We start from the raw sequence: 20,339 nt of genomic DNA on the forward strand, positions 1-20,339 counted from the left end.
AAAAGTTAAGTATCTCTAAAATTGGGATGCATTTCAAAGTAAGATGGTACCTTAAAGGAAATGTCATATTACAGCTATTGAGTTAACCTAAACCCATGGAAGAGAGAAGAGACATGTGGCATAGGCCCCATACTCCAGAGCAGTGTAGTGATGTAATTAATTAGGGTCCAACCTGTCAGTTACTTGGAGTACTGAAAACTTGGTAACAAGACTGGATAACCATATCCAGGCATGCCACCAATCTAACCTACCTACCTTGTAAAAAGATTTTATAAGGGCAGGTCAGTAATAACCACTGCCCAAAGGATTTTGTCCTCAAACCATTACCCCCCTGAAACAAATTACAAGAACCTGTAATCCAGGTAGGATGGTTATATACTCAGGGCATGCTGAGTTTGTGCACCCATAAACATTTACATAAAAATTTCTGTTAAGCAGAGCAAGCCAGGCACATTAAGAATAATAGTTAAAACAGGTGAGGAAGACCTGGCAATATAAAGCAGTTTATGATTTGGCTAAAAAGGCACAACTCTATACATCTGCAACCATGTTGTGAGAAGGTAAAGAAGCCCCAATAATGATTATGTATTCAGTGATACCACACACTCTTGCACTTAGTCAGTGATTATTTCAGATCCCTAAATGGGTTTGAGATTCTACCGCCAGCAATGGAGTATCTTCATGCCTGTGGTTGGTCTAAGGATAGGTACTCAAAGCTCAGGGTCACATTAAGGGAGGACCACACTGGCCAGACTATCCACTTACTTATGAAGCAACAGCAGCTGCACTAAGAATACTAGCAGCCATCGGACCTTGAGGACGTCCCCCACTCGCTGCAGAAGAAACAACTGGGGGTTAGACGACCACAAGAAAACTGTTTTGGGACCCTACAAGTTTGTGATCAGAAATCAGTTCCAGTATTTTCAAACACAAGGATGGGAGAGGCAGAGATATTCCAAGCAGAGATGTTCCCACAAAATCCAGAGAAACAGGACTTCATTAGGTTCATGGGTCCAAAACAAGACGGGACATACAAGAATAGAGGATGCATTAAGACCCCAATATAATCATACTGACGAGCTGGGATGCTACAAAATCAAAAACAGGCACATTTAAAGATACCATGTGCAGCTCACAAGGCTTCCAACAAAACTTAGAATAGAACACAAGAGACAAGGACTCCAAGGGCCCTGGAAACTAATTCAAAGCACCTCTACTTGAATAACAACAAATAATAACCAGGTAAGTAGAAACTTTCCCAATGAGATGCCAGCTAAATTAATTAATTACAGAGTTCTGCTTCAATTAATCTTTTGTTGTTCAGAGTCCCTGGCATCACAGACTCACTCAGACAAATGGCCAAACTTTAGGGCAGACCTCCTGAGGTTGTGGAACATAAACTGAGATAAATTATCTTTATCATATAGTATGCCATTCAGAAAAAATGAATGGTACAATAACAAATGAGGCAATGGTCTTGGGGACATGCTCTGCAGACACAGTTCTTCCCTTGGTGGGCACTTCCAAGGTCGACATTTAAGGGAAAGAGACTATAAAAAGCCCAATGCTGCTACATGTCTAAGCAACAACCTCCAACACAGCTTTTTCTCAGTGATAAGATGATACTTATTTGGATCTCTATTTGCCTGATTCCCTTTATTTCTCTCAAGTGGCTCAATTTGAATGGGGGAAAAGGGTGTTTTATTGGGCCCCTAAAAATGCAAACACTGAGTTCTCACCATTTGAGTTACAAGCTCCAGAAGTGCTTAATGAGAAGCTTTATGTTAAGAATCAACCCCACAGGGGGGCGCCTGGGTGGCTCAGTTGGTTAAGCGACTGCCTTCGGCTCAGGTCATGATCCTGGAGTCCCGGGATCGAGTCCCATGTTGGGCTCCCTGCTCAGCGGGGGGTCTGCTTCTCCCTCTGACCCTCTTCCCTCTCTTGCTCTCTGTCTCTCATTCTCTCTCTCTCAAATAAATAAATAAAATATTTAAAAAAAAAAAAAAAAAAAACCCACAGGGGCGCGTGGGTGGCTCAGTCAGTTAAGCATCTATCTTCTGTATAATGTTGAATTCTGGGGTGATCAATGTTTTTAGTTTCTAAACAGACTTTCCTCAGCAAAAGAAAATATCAGGTTACCAAAACATTTGGTGTTTACTACCAAACCCAATCCAAAAGTTGTACTAGTGAAGTTGTACTAGTTGAACCACTCTTGGTTCACATACCCTATTTTGAAACTTTGCCCTCATCTTCAGATTCTACAGAAAGACACAACTGTGCCCTATCACATCTACTTGGACCAGGATGGGCAAATCAAAGTTTCCCTCCTGGGAATCTAACTTGGGGACACAGAGGCTGATGGGCACTAGCATATGAGTTCTAACTGATTAGTGGCTTGCAATGCCACCAGCCATTTTGTTCACACACAGTCTGAGAATGAAGGTAAACGGAAAGGAAAACAGAAGAGAGACGCAGAACAGAAATGAGAGAACACACAGCACTGAGGCAAACCAAGACATACAGAAACAGACATAGAGAGACAAACACACATACAGAATAGCATCCTAACAACAGAACCTTTCCTATGTGTTTGGGCTGTACTCCTGAACACTTGCATCTTCTTGAAGGGATTTTTGTTCTAGCAAGGAAGTAACTTTAATTTTTTTTTAAGAATCTATTTACCCATTCATGAGAGACAGAGAGAGAGACAGAGAGGCAGAGGGAGAAGCAGCCCAATGCAGGACTCGATCCTAGGACCCTGGGATCATGACCCGAGCCAAAGGAAGACGCTTAACCGACTGAGCCACCCAGGCACCCGCAAGTAACTTCTAATAAAGCTAAAAGGAATTTAATGAATTGACATTATGTATCTGACAAAGGTCTCTAAGTACAGAAACTACAACTAAAAGATTTACATAGACCAACAAATATTATGCATGGCTAAAAAATTCAAATTTGTATGCACTTAACTAGTCTGTTTATGACAATAAGGGCATCTGCTTATTTCATAAATAAACAGCAGTCCAATCCACCCATTTTATCATTTGTAAGAAAGCAAATTAGGACTTATTAATCAAACAAATGCCACTTACAATTTAAGTGCTACATTCCAATTAATCTCATCTAATTAATATATACAATAGAACATCATGCGGCCATCAAAAGGAATGACATCTTGCCATTTGCAACGACGTGGATGGAACTGGAGGGTATTATGCCAAACGAAATAAGTCAATCAGAGAAACACATGTATCATATGACCTCGCTGATATGAGGAATTCTTAATCTCAGGAAACAAACTGAGGGTTGCTGGAGTGGTGGGGGGTGGGAGGGACAGGGTGGCTGGGTGATAGACATTGGGGAGGATATGTGCTATGGTGAGCACTGTGAATTGTGTAAGACTGTTGAATCACAGACCTGTACCTCTAAAACAAATAATACATTACATGTTAAAAAAAAAAAAAAAAAAGATAGCAGGAAGGGAAAAATGAAGGGGGGAGAAATCAGAGGGGGAGATGAACCATGAGAGACTATGGACTCTGAGAAACAAACTGAGGGTTCTAGAGGGGAGGGGGATGGGGGGATGGGTGAGCCTGGTGATGGGTATTAAAGATGTCACTTACTGAATAGAGCACTGGGTGTTATACACAAACAATGAATCATGGAACACTACATCAAAAACTAATGATGATGTAATGTATGGTGATTAACATAACAAAAAAATAAGAAAAAAAAAGAAGTAAATTAAATCCTCATATCCCCAACCTTATGAAAGTAAAAAACACACACACACTTAAAAAAAAAAAAATACACACATTAAAAAACTATTTACAGGGGCACCTGGGTGGCTCAGTTGGTTAAGCAACTGCCTTCGGCTCAGGTCATGATCCTGGAGTCCCGGGATCAAGTCCCACATCGGGCTCCCCGCTCAGCGGGGAGTCTGCTTCTCCCTCTGATCCTCCCCCTCTCATGCTGTCTCCCATTCTCTCTCTCAGATAAATAAATAAAATCTTTAAAAAAAAAAAGAACAAACTATTTACAAAACAGACAAATTCAATTTGAGGGACAGTCTAAGTAACTGATAAGAACTAAAGGAAATCATATTTAAAGAATTAAAGGAAAGAATGACAATGACTCATTAAGAAAATGATTCATCAAATACAGAATTCTCAGGAAAGAGATAAAAATTCTGTAGTTAAAATTAATAACTGAAATGAAAAGTTCACTGGAAGAGCTCAGGAGATTTGAAATGAAAGAGAATCAAGGAACTTGAATTTGAAGAACAGCAAGAAAAAAGAAGAAAGTGAGGAATGTCAAGTATACTTCAATTAAAAAAGAAGAAAAGAGAAAAAAAATGAGGAAAGCCAGAGACTACGGTCTTCAAAACTGCCAGAATAGGAGTAAAAGGAGTCTCAAAAAGAGAGGAGAAAGCAGAAAAAGTAACAGCTGAAAATTTCCCAAACTGGGAAAATATTCATCTAAGATCCAGATGCTCAACAAACTCCAAACTGGATAAACACAAAGAGATCGTCAAACCTAGACACATCACAGTCAAACTGTTGAGAAAAATCTTGAAGGCAGCATGACAAAACAACTTCTCACATATAAGAGAACAATACAATTACCAGTTAACTTCTCACTGCAAACTCTAAGACTGGAGACTAGCAGGCACTGAGATAACATACTTGAAGTGCTGAAAGAAAAAATATTATCAACCAAGAATTTATACTCAGCAAAATTATCCTTCAAAAATGAATGTGAAACAAAAAATGAATCTGTTGCTAGCAGATCAACCTGATAAGAAATTAAGAGGAAGTTCTGCTGCTGAAAGTCAGATGGTATTTCAAATCCATATAGAAGAAAGACAGATACAAAGGTAAACTTAAGAAACTGTACTTGCCATCAGGGAAATACAAATCAAAACCACAATGAGATACCACCTCATACCAGTGAGACTGGCCAAAATTAACAAGACAGGAATCAACATGTGTTGGCGAGGATGTGGAGAAATACACTGCTGGTGGGAATACAAACTGGTACAGCCACTCTGGAAAACAGTGTGAAGGTTCCTCAAGATGTTAAGAACAGAGCTACCCTATGACCCAGTAATTGCACTACCAGGTATTTACCCCAAAGATACAGATGTAGTGAAAAGAAGGGGCACCTGCACCCCAATGTTCACAGCAGCAATGTCCATAATAGCCAAACTGTGGAAGGAGCCAAGATGTCCTTCAACAGATGAACAGATAAAGAAGATGTGGGTCAAATATACAATGGAATATTACTCAGCCATCAGAAAGGATGAATACCCACCATTCACATCGACATGGGTGGAACTGGAGGGGATTATGCTAAGTGAAATAAGTCAAGCCCAGAAAGTCAAGTATCATATGGTTTCACTCATTTGTGGAACATAAGGAATAGCACAGAGGACCAGAGGGGAAGGGAGGGAAAACTGAAGGGAAAGAAATCAGAGAGGGAGACAAACCATGAGAAGACTCTGGACTCTGGGAACCAAACTGAGGTTACAGAAGGGAGGGGATTGGGGGGATGGGGTAACTGGGTGATGGATATTGAGGGCACATGATGTGATGAGCACTGGGTGTTATACTCAACTAATGAATCGCTGAACACTACATCAAAAACTTATGATGTACTATATGCTGGCTAACTGAATATAATAAAAAAATAAAATTAAATAAAAAACTGTGTATTTTCTTTTTCCTTTTAAGAACTTATTTAAAAGCAAAAGTTGCATAAAAAATAAGTATAAAACACTACTGTTGGGGTTATAACATAAATTTGTAATATTTCTGACAATGCACAAAAGAAGGGAGAATAAATAAAGCTATATTGAAGTTTCTATAACTTGCTGGAATTAAATGAGTATTAATTTGCACCAAGAATGTGATAAAGACATGTTGTAATTTCTAAGGAAACTACTGAGAAAAAAAACGAATATGGAAGAAAAGGGAGAAAATTTAAATGGTGTAATTGTAATTTTCTATTTAATACAAAAGAAGGCAGTAAAGGAGGAACAGAGGAACCAAAAGGATTATTTGACATAAAAAACAAAAAGCATAGTGGCTGCTGTAAATCGAACTCTACCAATAATTATATAATTGTGAATAGTTAAATACTCCAATCAAAGATAAAAGATTGGGGTGCCTGGGTGGCTCAGTCGGTTAAGTGTCTGACTCTTAAATGTCTGAATCTGGACATGATTTCACGGTGGTAAGATGGAGCCCCGAGTCAGGCTCCGCGCTCAGCAGAGTCCGCTTCAGATTCTCTCTCCCTCTCCCCCTTGTACCCTTCCCCCTACTCATGCACAGCGCGCGTGCGCGCACACACACACTCTCTCTCTCTCTCTAAGATACATAAATAAACTCTTTAAAAAAAAAGGTAAAAGACTGTTGAGGCCCCCGGGTGGCTCAGTCAGTTGAGCATCAGACTCTTGGTTTCCACTCAGGTCACGGTCTCACAGGCTGTGGGATGGAGTGCAGCAGGCTCTGCACTCGGTGGGGGTCTGCTTGAGGATTCTCTCCCCCTGCCCTTCTCCCCACTCAAGCACATGTGCGCACACACTCTCTCAAATAAATAAATCTTTTAAAAAAAGATAGGGTGCCTAGGTGGCTCAGTCAGTTGAGCATCTGCCTTCCGCTCAGGTCATGGTCTCAGGGTCCTAGGATTGAGCCCCATGTCCGGCCCTCGACTCGGCAATGGGTCTGCTTCTCCCTCTCCCTCTGTGATCTCTCTTGCTCTCTCTCTCAAATAAATTAACAAAATCTAAAAATAAATGAATAACAAAAAAAGGATAAAAGACTGTTAAGACTGGATAAAAGACCTAACCATATGCTGTTTACAAAAGATAGTTTAAATTCCGAAACACAAATAGGTTTACAAGAATGAAAAGAACATGCAAACATGAATCAGGAAAACTGGAACAGCTTTGTTAAAAGACAAAGTACACTTCAGAGTAAAGAAAATTAAGAGAAACAAAGGGGGACATTTTCATATGATAAAGAAGTTAACCATCAGGAAGATACAACAATTATAAACAAGCATATACATACCTAACAAGAGAATCCCAAAATACATGAAGCAAAAACTGACAAGAGAAATAAACAATACAGTAACAGTAATTGACTACACTGACAATAACTGATAGAACCAGACAAAAAAAACAAAGATACAAAACTGAACATTATCAACCACGTTAACTTAAATGGCATTTATAAAACTCCCCAACAAACAACAGTAAAATATACATGATTTTCAAGCACACCTGGAATATTTTCCAAGATGGTCCATATGGTAGCCCATAAAAAATGAATTTAAAAGGACTGAAATCATATGAAGTATGTTTTACTCCAAGGGAATTAAATTAGAAATCAACAGAATGAAATCTGGGAAATCTCCATTTGGAAATTAATCTACGACTTCTAAATAATCCACTGGTCAAAGAAATCACCAAAAAAAATTAGGAACTATTTTGAACTCAATTAAAATAAAAACACAAAATATCAAAATCTATGGGATGCAGCTAAACTAGTGTTTAGAAAGAAATTTACATCTCTATTACATATCTCAAATCAACAACCTAATCTCCCACCTTAAGAAACTAGAAAAAGAACAAACTAAATCCAAATCAATCAAAGGGAAGGAAATAATAAAGATTAGTACAGAAACCAACGAAATGCAAAATACAAAAATGGGAAGTAGGGGACCCATGAAGCCAAAAGTTATTTCTTCAAAAAAAAAAAAAAAAATCAAAGTTAAAACTGGGAAAGGAGGAGAGGAAGAAAGGCAGAGAGAGGAAAGAGATATGCAAATTACCAAAGTCAAAAATAAAAGCAGAGACATCACTTCCAAACCTTCAGAAATTTAAAGGACTACAAGGGAACACTATGAACAACTGTATGCCAATAAATTAGACAACTTAGATGAAATGTTCAAATTCCTGGAAAAACACAAATTATCAAAACCAACTGAAGAAGAAATAAAAATCAGAATAAACCCATAACAAGAAATAGAATTAGGTAATAAAAATCGTTATACAAAGAGTGTCATTGAGACGTAGGAAGAACCAGGCTGGACCACCAGATGTGAGAAACCTGAACACCAGCCCAGACCACAAGGCAAACTTTTACAGGATTTGAAGCGGGTCATTTAATATCCTCTCTCTGTCTCCATTTTCTCATCTACACCATGAAAGAGACAGACTTCAAGCATTCTACATGTATGATTCTAACCAATTAAGAATTCCCTAAGGGGGTATGTGACTTAGGGCAAAACCAGATACATGATCCTGTCAATTTCCAAAAAAGCATTTGCAAGTCAATCATCAAGGGTATTCAAAAAACCCTTTATTTTTTTTTAAAGATTTTATTTAATATTTGAGAGAGAGAGAGAGCATGAACAGGGTGGAGGGGCAGAGGGAGAAGCAGACTCCCTGATGAGCAGGGAGCCTGATGTGGGGCTTGATCCCAACACCCTGAGATGATGACCTGAGCTGAAGGTGGGCACTTAACCGACTGAGCCACCCAGGCGCCCCTTAAAAACTCTTTATTAGCATATAGAACCATGAGAGACAATGGACTCTGAAAAACAAACTGAGGGTTCTAGAGGGGAGGGGGGTGGGAGGATGGGTTAGCTTGGTGATGGGTATTGAGGAGGGCACGTTCTGCATGGAGCACTGGGTGTTATGCACAAACAATGAATCATGGAACACTATATCTAAAACTAATGATGTAATGTATGGGGATTAACATAACAATAAAAAAATTTAAAAAAAAGAAAAAAGAAAAAAAAACTCTTTATTAGCATATAAAGAACTGTCTGAAGAAAGTTAATGTATCTCAGGACAGATAAGCATTTATAATGAGGTACCTGGAAACTGGTGTTTGGCACTGTAATACATAGTCTAGAAGAGGACAAGAAAAGTTTTGAGTTTTCATTTAACAATGTGATCTTCTTAATGTCAAACTGGTAAGAAAATTTGGGAATATCTTGCCACACTGGTAAGTTACAGAGGCATGGCAAGTTGTACTACATTTAGATTTTAAGAATTCAAATTAGACTCTCAGGTTGATAGGTCCTGGAGTACACAGCAATCTGAAGATCACTGTTTCCTAACAACCACACATCCCGCTATGCTGAGGTAACTAATGAGCCCCACAAAAAGTAGCCTATCATTAGAAAGAATATGGGTTAAAAAGCCAAAAAATAGGGGTGCCTGGGTGGCTCAGTTGGTTAAGTGTCCAACTCCTGATTTAGGCTCAGGTCATTATCTCAGGGTCATGGGATCGAGCCCTGTGCCCGGCTCCGCACTCAATGCAGAGTCTGCCTGTCCCCCTTACCCCTCCCCCCAACTGTGCTCACCCCCATCCCACTTGTGCTCACTCATGCTCTATCACTCTTGCTCTCTCTCTCAAATAAATAAAATCTTTAAAAAAAGAAAAAAGCCAGAAAACAAAAAATTAGTTATCCCATCCTTGTACAGAAAAATGCTCTACGATAGCCCCAATAACTCCTGCCTCTTGGTATCCATATCCTTATGTAATCCCCTCCTTGTGAACGTAGGCTGGACTTGCTTCTAACAGAGTACGACAAATATCATAGTATGTCACTGCAGAGGTTAGTTACAAACACACTGTGGCTTCCTTCTTGGGCCTCGTCCCTTGCTCTGCCAGCTGCCATGTTTTGAGCTGTCCTATACACACACGCCAGGAAAGCTAAGGCTCTTAGTCCAACAACCTGCAAGAAACAGAATCCTCCTCCAGTTGAGCCTTCATATGAAACTGAAGCTCTCTCTGCCCAACAACTTATCTGCAATCTCAGAAAAGATTTTGAGCCAGAGGCTCTCAGTTAAGCAATGCCCAGATTCCTGATCCACAGAAAACTGAGATAAAATCCATTAGTTGTTCCAAGCTGCTAAATTTTGTTACAGAGTATAAGGTAACTAACATAGGGGCCCCTAGTATTCCAGAGACAGGAATAAAGGGAGGTGATGGCCCAAGGGTCTGAGTTTCCTTTGGGGGTAATGAAACTGTTTTAAAATTGACTGTTGTGACTGCTGCACAACCCTGTGAACATACCAAAAACCCTGAACTGTACACTTTAAGTGGGTGAATTATATGGCATGTGAATTCTATTTCAATAAAGCAGTTACCAAAAAGACACACCTTGTATATGAAACTCCTTCTGAAATCTTAAAAGAACTTTTATTTTGAAAGAATTAAGGCTGAAAAAGTTCTTAGCAAAAATAACTAAACTGATCAAGAGAAGGACTGTGAATTCAAGTAAAGAGAGACTTCAAAGATTAGACGAGAATAAGCAAAAAGAGACAGAAAAACTGGAAAACTATCTATGTTTGCAGGTGACATAACTAGATACCAAAAAAAAAAAAAAAGGATACCAAAAAAAACTGAAGAGTATAAATGGAAAAATTACTATACAATAAGAAAATTTAGAAAAGAACCAGGACTATAAAATTGACAAACATCAATAACTGCCATATACAAACAATAAAAAGGAAATAATATAAAAAGTTAAAATATAATTTCAAAGACCTCATTTACAATCTTAACCAAAAAAAGAAAATATCTAGGCAAACTTGTACAAAGAAAGCTTAAAACTTCGCTGCAAGACTTAAAAACAGACCTGGAATATGGAAAACATCTCACTCTTAGATACAGAAACAACATTATAATGTTATCAGTTCTTCCTAACTTACAAATTTAATATCATCCTAATACAAATAGCAAGTTTTGTTTTTATCTAGAGCTACAGAAGTTAAAAATAAAGTTCATAAAGATAAATACAAAAGAATAACCAGGAAAACTGGGGAGGCGGAGAGAGCAATATGTGAAGAACAGAAATGAAACTGCCCTACTAGATAGTAAAACAGATTTAAAGCCTCTCGAAATTAAATGATAGGATACCAACACATGAACAAACAGACCAAAAGAATAAAATCCAGGAAGAGACCCAAGAATATATTGAAATCTAATATATGATAAAACTGTAATCTCAAATCAGTGTAAGATGGAAAGATGTGTATTTTAATTAATAGTATTAGGACAACTGGATAGCCATTTAGAAAAAGAAAACTGTATCCATACTTCATATTATACTTCTAAATAAAGGTCCAAATGGATCAGGGACTGAAATGTGAAATGAAACAATGTAAATACTAGAAGAAAAAAGAAGCAAATTCCTTCATAACCTGGAGTGGGGAAAAAATTTTGCAGCTATTACTTGAATCTAAAAGAAATAAAAAGACTGATAAATCACACAAGTTTTTTAAAGTCTGCATGGCAAAAACCATAAGCAAGTCAAAAAACAAAAGAAAATGTAGGAAGTTTATAACATATCACAGGTATAAGGATCTCTAATATACAATTCCTAAAAATTAAAAGAAAATAAAATCAATAATTTTTAAAAAGCAAAAGATATTGGGGCGCCTGGGTGGCTCAGTCAGTTAAGCATCTGACTCTTGATTTCGGCTCAGGTCATGATCTCAGGGTCATAAGATCGAGCCCTGCGTTGGGCTCTGTGCTGGGTGTGGAAACTGCTTAAGATTCTCTCTCTCCCGGGCGCCTGGGTAGCTCAGTTGTTGAGCAACTGCCTTCGGCTCAGGTCATGGTCCCCGGGTCCTGGGATCGAGTCCCATATCGGGTTCTCTGCTCCGCGGGAAGCCTGCTTCTCTCTCTCCCACTCCCCCTGCTTGTGTTCCCTCTCTCACTGTGTCTCTCTCTGTCAAATAAATAAAAAAACCTTTAAAAAAAAAAAAAAAAAACATCCCCCCTCCCCCTTTCCCCCCCCCCCCCCCCCGGGGGCACTCCCTCTCAAAAAAAAAAAAGAAAGGTAAGGGGCACCTGGATGGCTCAGTCGGTTGGGCATCTGCATTCAGCTCAGGTCATGGTCTCAGGGTCCCAGGACTGAGCCCTGCATCAGGCTCCCTGCTCAGTGGGGAGCCTGCTTCTCCCTCTCCCTCTGCCAACTCCCCCTGCTTATGCTCTCTCTGAGAGAGAGAGAGAGAGAGCACATGAGTGAGAGAACACAAACAGGGGAAGCAGTAGAGAGAGGGAGAAGCAGGCTACCTGTTGAGCAGGAAGTCCGATGCAGGACTCAATCCCAGGACCCTGGGATCATGACCTAAACCAAAGGCAGATGCTCAACTGAATCACTCAGGCACCCTCTCCTTCATATGCTTATTGAAATTGCATTATACGTAGTTTGATATGGGAAACACTGACATCTTTATAACATTGAATTTTTTTATATAAACACGTATCTTGGGACACGTGGGTGGCTCAGTCAGTTAAGCGTCTGCCTTCAGCTCAAGTCATGATTCCAGGGCCCTGGGATGGAACCCTGAATCAGGCTCTTTGCTCAGCGGGGAGTCTGCTTCTCCCTTTCCTTCTGCCCCTCTGCTTGTGCTCGCTCTCTCTCAAATAAATAAAGCTTAAAAAAAAAAAAAAGCAAAAGATATAAACAGAAAAATTCACAAAAGAAATGAAAAGGACTTCAACATATGGAAAGATACTTCATTCATAAGAAAATACACGCTTAAATTATGTAAGAATTCACCAACAAAAAACAAACCCAGTTCAAAAATAGGCAGAACAAGTATCCATCACCAGATGACTAGATAAGCAAAATATGGTATATACATACAATGGACCATTATTCAACTTTTTTTTTTTTTTTTTTTATAAAGATTTTTATTTATTTATTTGAGAGAGAATGAGAGACAGAGAGCATGAGAGGGAGGAGGGTCAGAGGGAGAAGCAGACTCCCTGCTGAGCAGGGAGCCCGATGCGGGACTCGATCCAGGAACTCCAGGATCATGACCTGAGCCGAAGGCAGCCGCTCAACCAACTGAGCCACCCAGGTGCCCCCCATTATTCAACTTTAAAAAGAAATTCTGACACATGCTACAATATGGACAAACCTGGAGGACATTGTATTGAGTGAAATAAGCCAGTCACAAGAAGGCAAGCATAATGATTCCACTTACATGAGGTACCTAGAATAGTCAAATTCATTGACAGCAGAATGGTGGTTGCCTGGGGCAGGTGGGTGGGGAATGTGAAGTTATTTAAAGGGTAAAGAGTTTTAGTAGGGGATGATGTAGTTCTTTTGAGGTGGATGGTGGTGATGGTTGCACAGCAGTGAGAATGTTATGCCAGTGAACAATACACTTAAAAATGGCTAAAATAGTAAATTTCATGCTGTGTATATCTTACCACAATTTTTAAAACTACAGAAGACAATGCTTACCTATCAAGACTGGCAAAAATCCAGTAATATGACAAGATACTGTGTTAACAAAGATAAGAACAATAGGCACTCTTACACACTATGATGGGAATGCAAGCTGACACCACTCCGAGGGGAATTTGGAAATCTAGAAAAATCGTATATACCCTTTATCTAGACAATCCTACTTCCAGGAATCTACTGTGAAAAAAAATTCATAAATATGAAACAAATTGTGACATTATTTGAAGTTGGGAATGCTTGGAAACACCCCATAAATCCATCAATAAGGGACCTGATGAATACAGAAAGATACACACATAATAAAATACTACAGAGCCATAAAAGACATAACCTACAGGCTATGACACGTAAAAAGGAAGACACCAAACAACATATATAATAGGCTACCTTTTGTATATGGAGGAGAGGGACAAGAATGAATATATATATATATTTAATTTTATATATACATATATAATTTTAAAGAAACACTGGAAAGATAAACCCCAACTAATTTTTTTAAAATTACCAATAGGGGAAGGAAGGAATGAAATAGAAAGAACAAAGGCAGCATTTTAAATGTACATCCTCAGTAAAAGTGCTACACAGTGGGGCACCTAGGTGGCTCAGTGGGTTAAGCATCCGACTCTTGATTTTGGTTCAGGTCAGGCTCTCAGGGTCATCAGATTGAGCCCCGCGTTCGGCTCCACACTGGGCATGGAGCCTGCTTGGGATTCTCCCTCTCCTTCTCCCTCTGCCCCTCCCAGCTCATGCTGTCTCTCTCTCTAAAATTAATTAATTTTTTTTTTTTAAAGTTACTACACAGAAACTTTACGCTGAACTCAATAGTCAATTAGTAATATTGACATTATTATTATTTTGCAACCATTTTATTTTTTTAAGATTTTATTATTTGAGAGAGAGAGAGAGAGCATGGGGTGGGGGTGGAGGGGCACAGGAAGAGGGAGAAGCAGACTCCCTGCTGAACTCAGAGCCCAATGCAGGGCTCAATCCCAGGACCCCAAGATCATAACCTGAACCAAAGGCGGACGCTTAACCAACTGAGCCACCCAGGCGCCCCTGAAACTATTTTAATACATAAAGTAAGCCAATACAAATAAGTTAATACTTTAGAAATCAAGATCTTCAATGAGAAAAGGAGATACAAGTATAAAATCTAGTGAGTAAAATAAAGATCCACAATGTTAAATTTGGACCAAAAAATACATAAACTGATTTTTTTCCGCTCCCAAAAAGTGTTTGCTAGCTCTGTCCCCGGAAGAAAATATATTCTAGGGGCACCTAAGTGGCTCAGTCGGTTAAGCGTCTTGTCTGCCTTCAGCTCAGGTGATGATTCTAAAGTCCCGGGATGGAGCCCCAAGTCAGAATCAAGCCCCACGTCTGGCTCTCTGCTCAGTGGGGGTCTGCTTCTCCCTCTGCCCCTCCCCTGCTTGTGCTTGCTCTCTAATACATAAAATCTTTAAAAAAATAAAATAAAAAGAAAGAAAATATATTCTATCTCTGTGCACTACGAAGTCCTAGAACCATGACAATCCATTAACACTGAGTACACCCAGTACCCAGACACTGTCTACTCCCCGCAAATAAAAACTAGGATTCTTGGGCGCCTGGGTGGCTCAGTCGTTAAGCATCTGCCTTCGGCTCAGGTCATGATCCCAGGGTCCTGGGATCGAGTCCCACACTGGGCTCCCTGCTCGGCGGGAAGCCTGCTTCTCCCTCTCCCACTCCCCCTGCTTGTGTTCCTGCTCTCCCTATCTCTCTGTCAAATAAATAAATAAAATCTTAAAAAAAAATAAAAATAAAAACTAGGATTCTTTAAAGGAATGGCTGATCCTAGGTCTGAAATAGGCTACGTACAAGAAGAAAGAGGAGCCTGGGACATTTGTTGGTGTTGATCAGAAAGCAAGTTATCAAAGGTAATAGGTCATATCAAAAGAACACTGAAGCCAAAAGAAATAAATTCCCATAGGCCAAAGGTGGGACAATTTGAACTTCAAAAAGATTAATACAAGTGACTGAAACACATGAATATATTAAAAAAGAAAAACACAAGTCATAGTGTTAAAAAAGGAAAAGAAACCCATACCTTACGGGAAGTAAGACACTAACCTCCTTTATCTGAAACCTGGCATTTAAAAGAAATTTAAGTGTTTATCCTGTCTGTTAAGTGCATTTTTAAAAAACATAGGATTACAAAGGAAACCAAATCATTGAAAGTTATTAAAATATTAAAAGTAAACAAATTTGTGATACGTGCTTTATTAGCACATCAAACAAATTCTACTGGCAAGTTTAATAACTACTATAATCCCAATGTAGTGATGAGCAGACAATAATGTGAGGTGTCTACAATAGTTGTATTGTGATATGAAAATATCTCTAGTTTCTAGTGATACCAAACTCATAGGCACTGCTAACATTACTTTAGCTTTCTGCCTGCCTACATTCATAACTGAAGCAGATATAGGTCGATACAAAATAAAGAAACTGTTTCTTCCAGCAGTTATAAGAAGAATGTTTATAGTAATACAGGCCTACCTAAAGAAACAAGAAAAATCTCAAATAAACAATCAAACCTTCCACCTAAAGGAACTAGAAAAAGAGCAAAGCCCAAACTTAAAAGAAAGGAAGGAAATACTAAAGAGCAGAGCAGAAACAAAATAAAGACTAAATATATAAATTAAAAAGATCAATGAAATTAAGAGCTGGTTCTTTGAAAAGATAAATAAAACTGATAAACCTTTAGACAGACTAACCAAGAAAAAAAAGAGGACTCAAATGAATTAAATCAAAAATGAAAAAGAAGTTACAACACCACAGAAATACAAAAGATTATAAAATACTACAAAGAATTACATGCCAACAAATTTGGCAACCTACAAGAAATAGATAAATTCCTAGAAATTTACACTCTTCCAAGACTGAATCAAGAAGAAATAGAAAATTATAAGAGACTAATTACTAGTAATGAAATTCAGTCATCAAAAAACTCCCAACAAACCAAAGTCCAGGACCAGATGGTTTCATCAGTGAATTCTACCAAATATTTAAAAAGGGGTGGGCACCTGGCTGATTCTGTCAGTGGAGCATGCAACTCCTGAACTCTGGGTAATGAGTTTGAGCCCCATGTGAAGCACAGAGATTACTTAAAAAAATAAAAATGAAATAAAGAAGACTGAATACCTATTCTTCTCAAACTATTTCAAAACTAGAAGAGGAATGAAAGTTTCCAAATTCATTCTCTGAGGCCAGCATTACCCTGACACCAAAACCAAATAAAGACATTACAAAAAAAAAAAAAAAAAAAAAACCACTATAGGCCACTATCTCTAATGAACACAGATGTAAAAATCCTCAACAAAATATTAGCAAACCAAACCCAACAATATATTCTAAAAAATCACCACAATCAAGTGGGATTTATTCCCAGGATGGTTCAATATTCACAAATGGATCAACATGACACAACATCGCATTAACAAGTATAAAAACAACCACAGTATCTTCTCAACAGATGCAGAAAAAGCATTTGGCATAGTACAAAATCCACTCATGATAAAAACTCTCAACAAAGTAGGTTTAGAGAAAACACACCTCAACATAATAAAGGTCACAAATGACAAGCCCACAAACGGCTAACATCATACTCAATGATGAAAAGCCAAAAACCTTTCCTTTAAGATCAGGAACAAGACAAGGTTGTCCGCTCTTGCCTTTTTATTCAAAATAGTACTGGAAGCCCTAGCCACAGCAGTCAGACAAGAAAAAGAAATAAAAAGCATCCAAACTGGTAAGAAAAAAGTAAAACTGTCACTATTTGCAGATGACATGATACTATAAAAACTCCACCTAAAACCCTAAAAACTCTACCAAAAAACTGTTAGCACATCAAATGAACTTGGTAAAGCTGCAGGATACAAAATCAATAGACAGAAATCTGCTCTTTCTATCCACTAATAACAAACTATCAGAAAGAGAAATTAAGAAAACAATCTCACTTACAATTCCATCAAAAAGAATAAAAATACCTAGCAATAAATCTCACCGAGATGAAAGACCTATATGCTGAAAACTATAATACACCGATGAAAGAAACTGAAGCTACAAATAAATGGAAAGATATATCATGCTAAAGGATTGGAAAAATTAGTATTATTAAAATATCCACACTACGCAAAGATCTACAGATTCAATGCACTCCTTACCAAAATACCAACAGTATTTTTCACGGAACTAAACAAACAAAAAATCCTAAAAGTTGTATGAAACTTGAAAAAGACTGGAACAACCAAAGCAATCTTGAGAAAAAAGAAGGAAGTTGAAGGTATCACAATCTCAGATTTCAAACTATACAAAAAGCTATAATAATCAAAATAGTATGGTACTGGCACATAAATCAATAGAACAGGACTGAGAGCCCAGAAATAAACCCATACTTTTAAGGTCAGTTAATACACAACAAATAAGAATATACTATGGGGAAAACACAGTCTTTTCAATAAATGGTGTGGGAAAACTAGACAGTTACATGCACAAGAATGAAACTGGACCACTTTCTTACACCATACACAAAAATAAACTCAAAATGGATTAAAGATCTAAATGTAAATCCTGAAACCATAAAACTCCTAAAAGAAAACATAGACAGTAAACTCAAAGGCAGGAGCCTTAACAACATTTTTCTGGATATGTCTATTGAGGCAAGGGAAACAAAAGCAAAAATAAACAATTGGGACTACACCAAACTAAAAAGCTTTTGCACAGCAAAGGAAACCATCACACAATGAAAGGCAACCTACTGAATGGAAGATATTTGGAAATCATGTCTCTGATAAGGGGTTAATATCCAAAATTTAGAGAGAACTCATACAACATCAAAATAATAACCATAATCTGATTAAAAATAGGCAAAGGGGGGCGCCTGGGTGGCTCAGGCGTTAAGCATCTGCCTTCGGCTCAGGTCGCGATCCCAGGTCCTGGGATCGAGCCCGCATCGGGCTCCCTGCTCCGCAGGAAGCCTGCTTCTCCCTCTCCCACTCCCCCCTGCTCGTGTTCCCTCTCTCGCTATATCTCTCTCTGTCAAATAAATAAATAAAATCTTTAAAAAAAAAAAAAAAATAGGCAAAGGGCCTGAGTAGACATTTTTCAAAAGAAGATACACAGATGGCCAAGAGATACATGAAAAGGTGCTCACCATCAGTAATCACAGCACCATGCAAATCAAAACCATGAGGAGAAATGACATCACAGCAGTCAGGCTGGCTAGTGTCAAAAAGACAAGATATAACAAGTACTTGGCAAGGATGTGGAGAGAAATGAACCCTCATGCACACTCTCGAAAACAGTATGGAGGTTCCTCAAAAAACTAAAAATAGAATTACCATATAATTCAGTAATTGCATTTCTGTATATTTACCTAAGAAAGAAAACACTAATTTGAAGATATATGCATCCCTATGTTTACTGCAGCATTATTTACAATAGCCAAGATATGGAAGCAATCTGAGCGTCCAACGACAGATAGATGATAAAGAAGATATATGGTATACATACACAATGAAATGTTATTCAGCCATAAAAAAGAATAAAATCTTGCCCTTCACAACATGAATGGGCCTAGAAGGTATGCTAAGTGAAGTAAGTCAAAGACAAATACTGTATTTCATTTATGTGTGAAATCTAGAAAACCAACAAAACAACAAAAAACAGAAAAAGACTCAGGAAACAAACCGGTGGTTGTCAGAGGGGATAGGTGAATAGCAATTAAGAGGTACAAACTTCCCATTATAAAATAAATAAGTCACAAGGATAAAAAGCACAGCATAGGGTATATAGTCAGTAATACTGCAATAACCTTGTATGATGACAGATGACAAACACACTTATTGTGGTGAGCATTTTGTATATAATTGTTCAGTCACTATGTTATACACCTGAAACTAATATCTGTCAACTATATTTCAATTTTTTATTTTTAAAGAAATTCTTTTTTCCCACTGAAGTGTTTTATCCTGAATTCTACCACTGAGTCCAGGCTAAGAACTCCCATTCCCTAGGAACTTGGGTACCAGCCTCAAACTCACAAGAACCTCTGTTAGAACCCAATCCAAGTAATAAATTCAATCTATATCCAATTCTTCCTCAATTTTGTGGGGACTCCAATCCCAAGCCTCCCTCCTTTCTTCACATCAGTTCCCTCCATTTTTACGCTCACCTCCAGCCAGCACACAATCATTTACTGAGCACTCATGTGCCAAGTATTATTCTAAATATTAAACATGTAGTAACTCATTTACACCTTTATAACAACCTTCTGAGGTATTATTGTTATTCCCAGTTCAAAAATAGGGAAAACAAGCCCAGAATACACCACTTCAACTACACTCTTGCTAATTTCCTAAATGCATTTTCTATTTTTCTTCCATTCCATCTGCCTAGCAAAACTCAACTCCAGGTCAATCCAACTGTCTACTTTCTCCTTTTCTGTGCTTCTGAACTGCTAGTGGAGGAAAAGAAAATCTTGCAATCTCCGTACAACTTAAACTAAGCCATTAATGATACCTGGCAAATCCTTCTGTGTTTCCCTCGTCAAAGCTCTTACCATTCCCCGTGGCTGCTATTTCAAAATTCCATTCTCAAATCTCTGAACTTGGCTTATTTTCACCTTTATGCTTCTGCTTTATGAAGCAGATGACATCGTAAGAAGTAAATGCCATCTGATAGGAATGACCTCAACTTCTAGCAATGAACCAAACCAATAAACTCAACTTTGTCCATACTCATTCTTTTGTCTGGTTACAATAGAAAAACTGCCTAAGGCTCACCCTTCTACCCATGGTCTCCCACCTCAAGAAGTACCGGGGGGGGGGGGGGGCACCTGGGTGGCTCAGTCGGTTAAGCGGCTGCCTTCGGCTCAGGTCATGATCCCAGGGTCCTGGGATCGAGCCCCACACATCGGGCTCCTTGCTCAGCGGGGAGCCTGCTTCTCCCTCTCCCTCGGCCTGCCTCTCTGCCTACTTGTGCTATCTCTGTCAAATAAATAAATAAAA

The 20,339-nt window shown here is 38.5% G+C and overlaps 1 protein-coding gene across 1 annotated transcript in view; it reads right to left on the reverse strand.

Annotated features, from left to right (window-relative positions):
• GOLPH3 (golgi phosphoprotein 3) overlaps positions 1-20,339 on the reverse strand; it is a 62,894-nt gene that overhangs the window by 19,999 nt on the left and 22,556 nt on the right. The gene's annotated exons all lie outside the window — the stretch shown is intronic.

This window comes from Phoca vitulina, unplaced genomic scaffold, assembly GCF_004348235.1.
Source record: "Phoca vitulina isolate PV1807 unplaced genomic scaffold, GSC_HSeal_1.0 scaffold17, whole genome shotgun sequence".
In the NCBI taxonomy this organism is placed as follows: domain Eukaryota; kingdom Metazoa; phylum Chordata; class Mammalia; order Carnivora; family Phocidae; genus Phoca; species Phoca vitulina.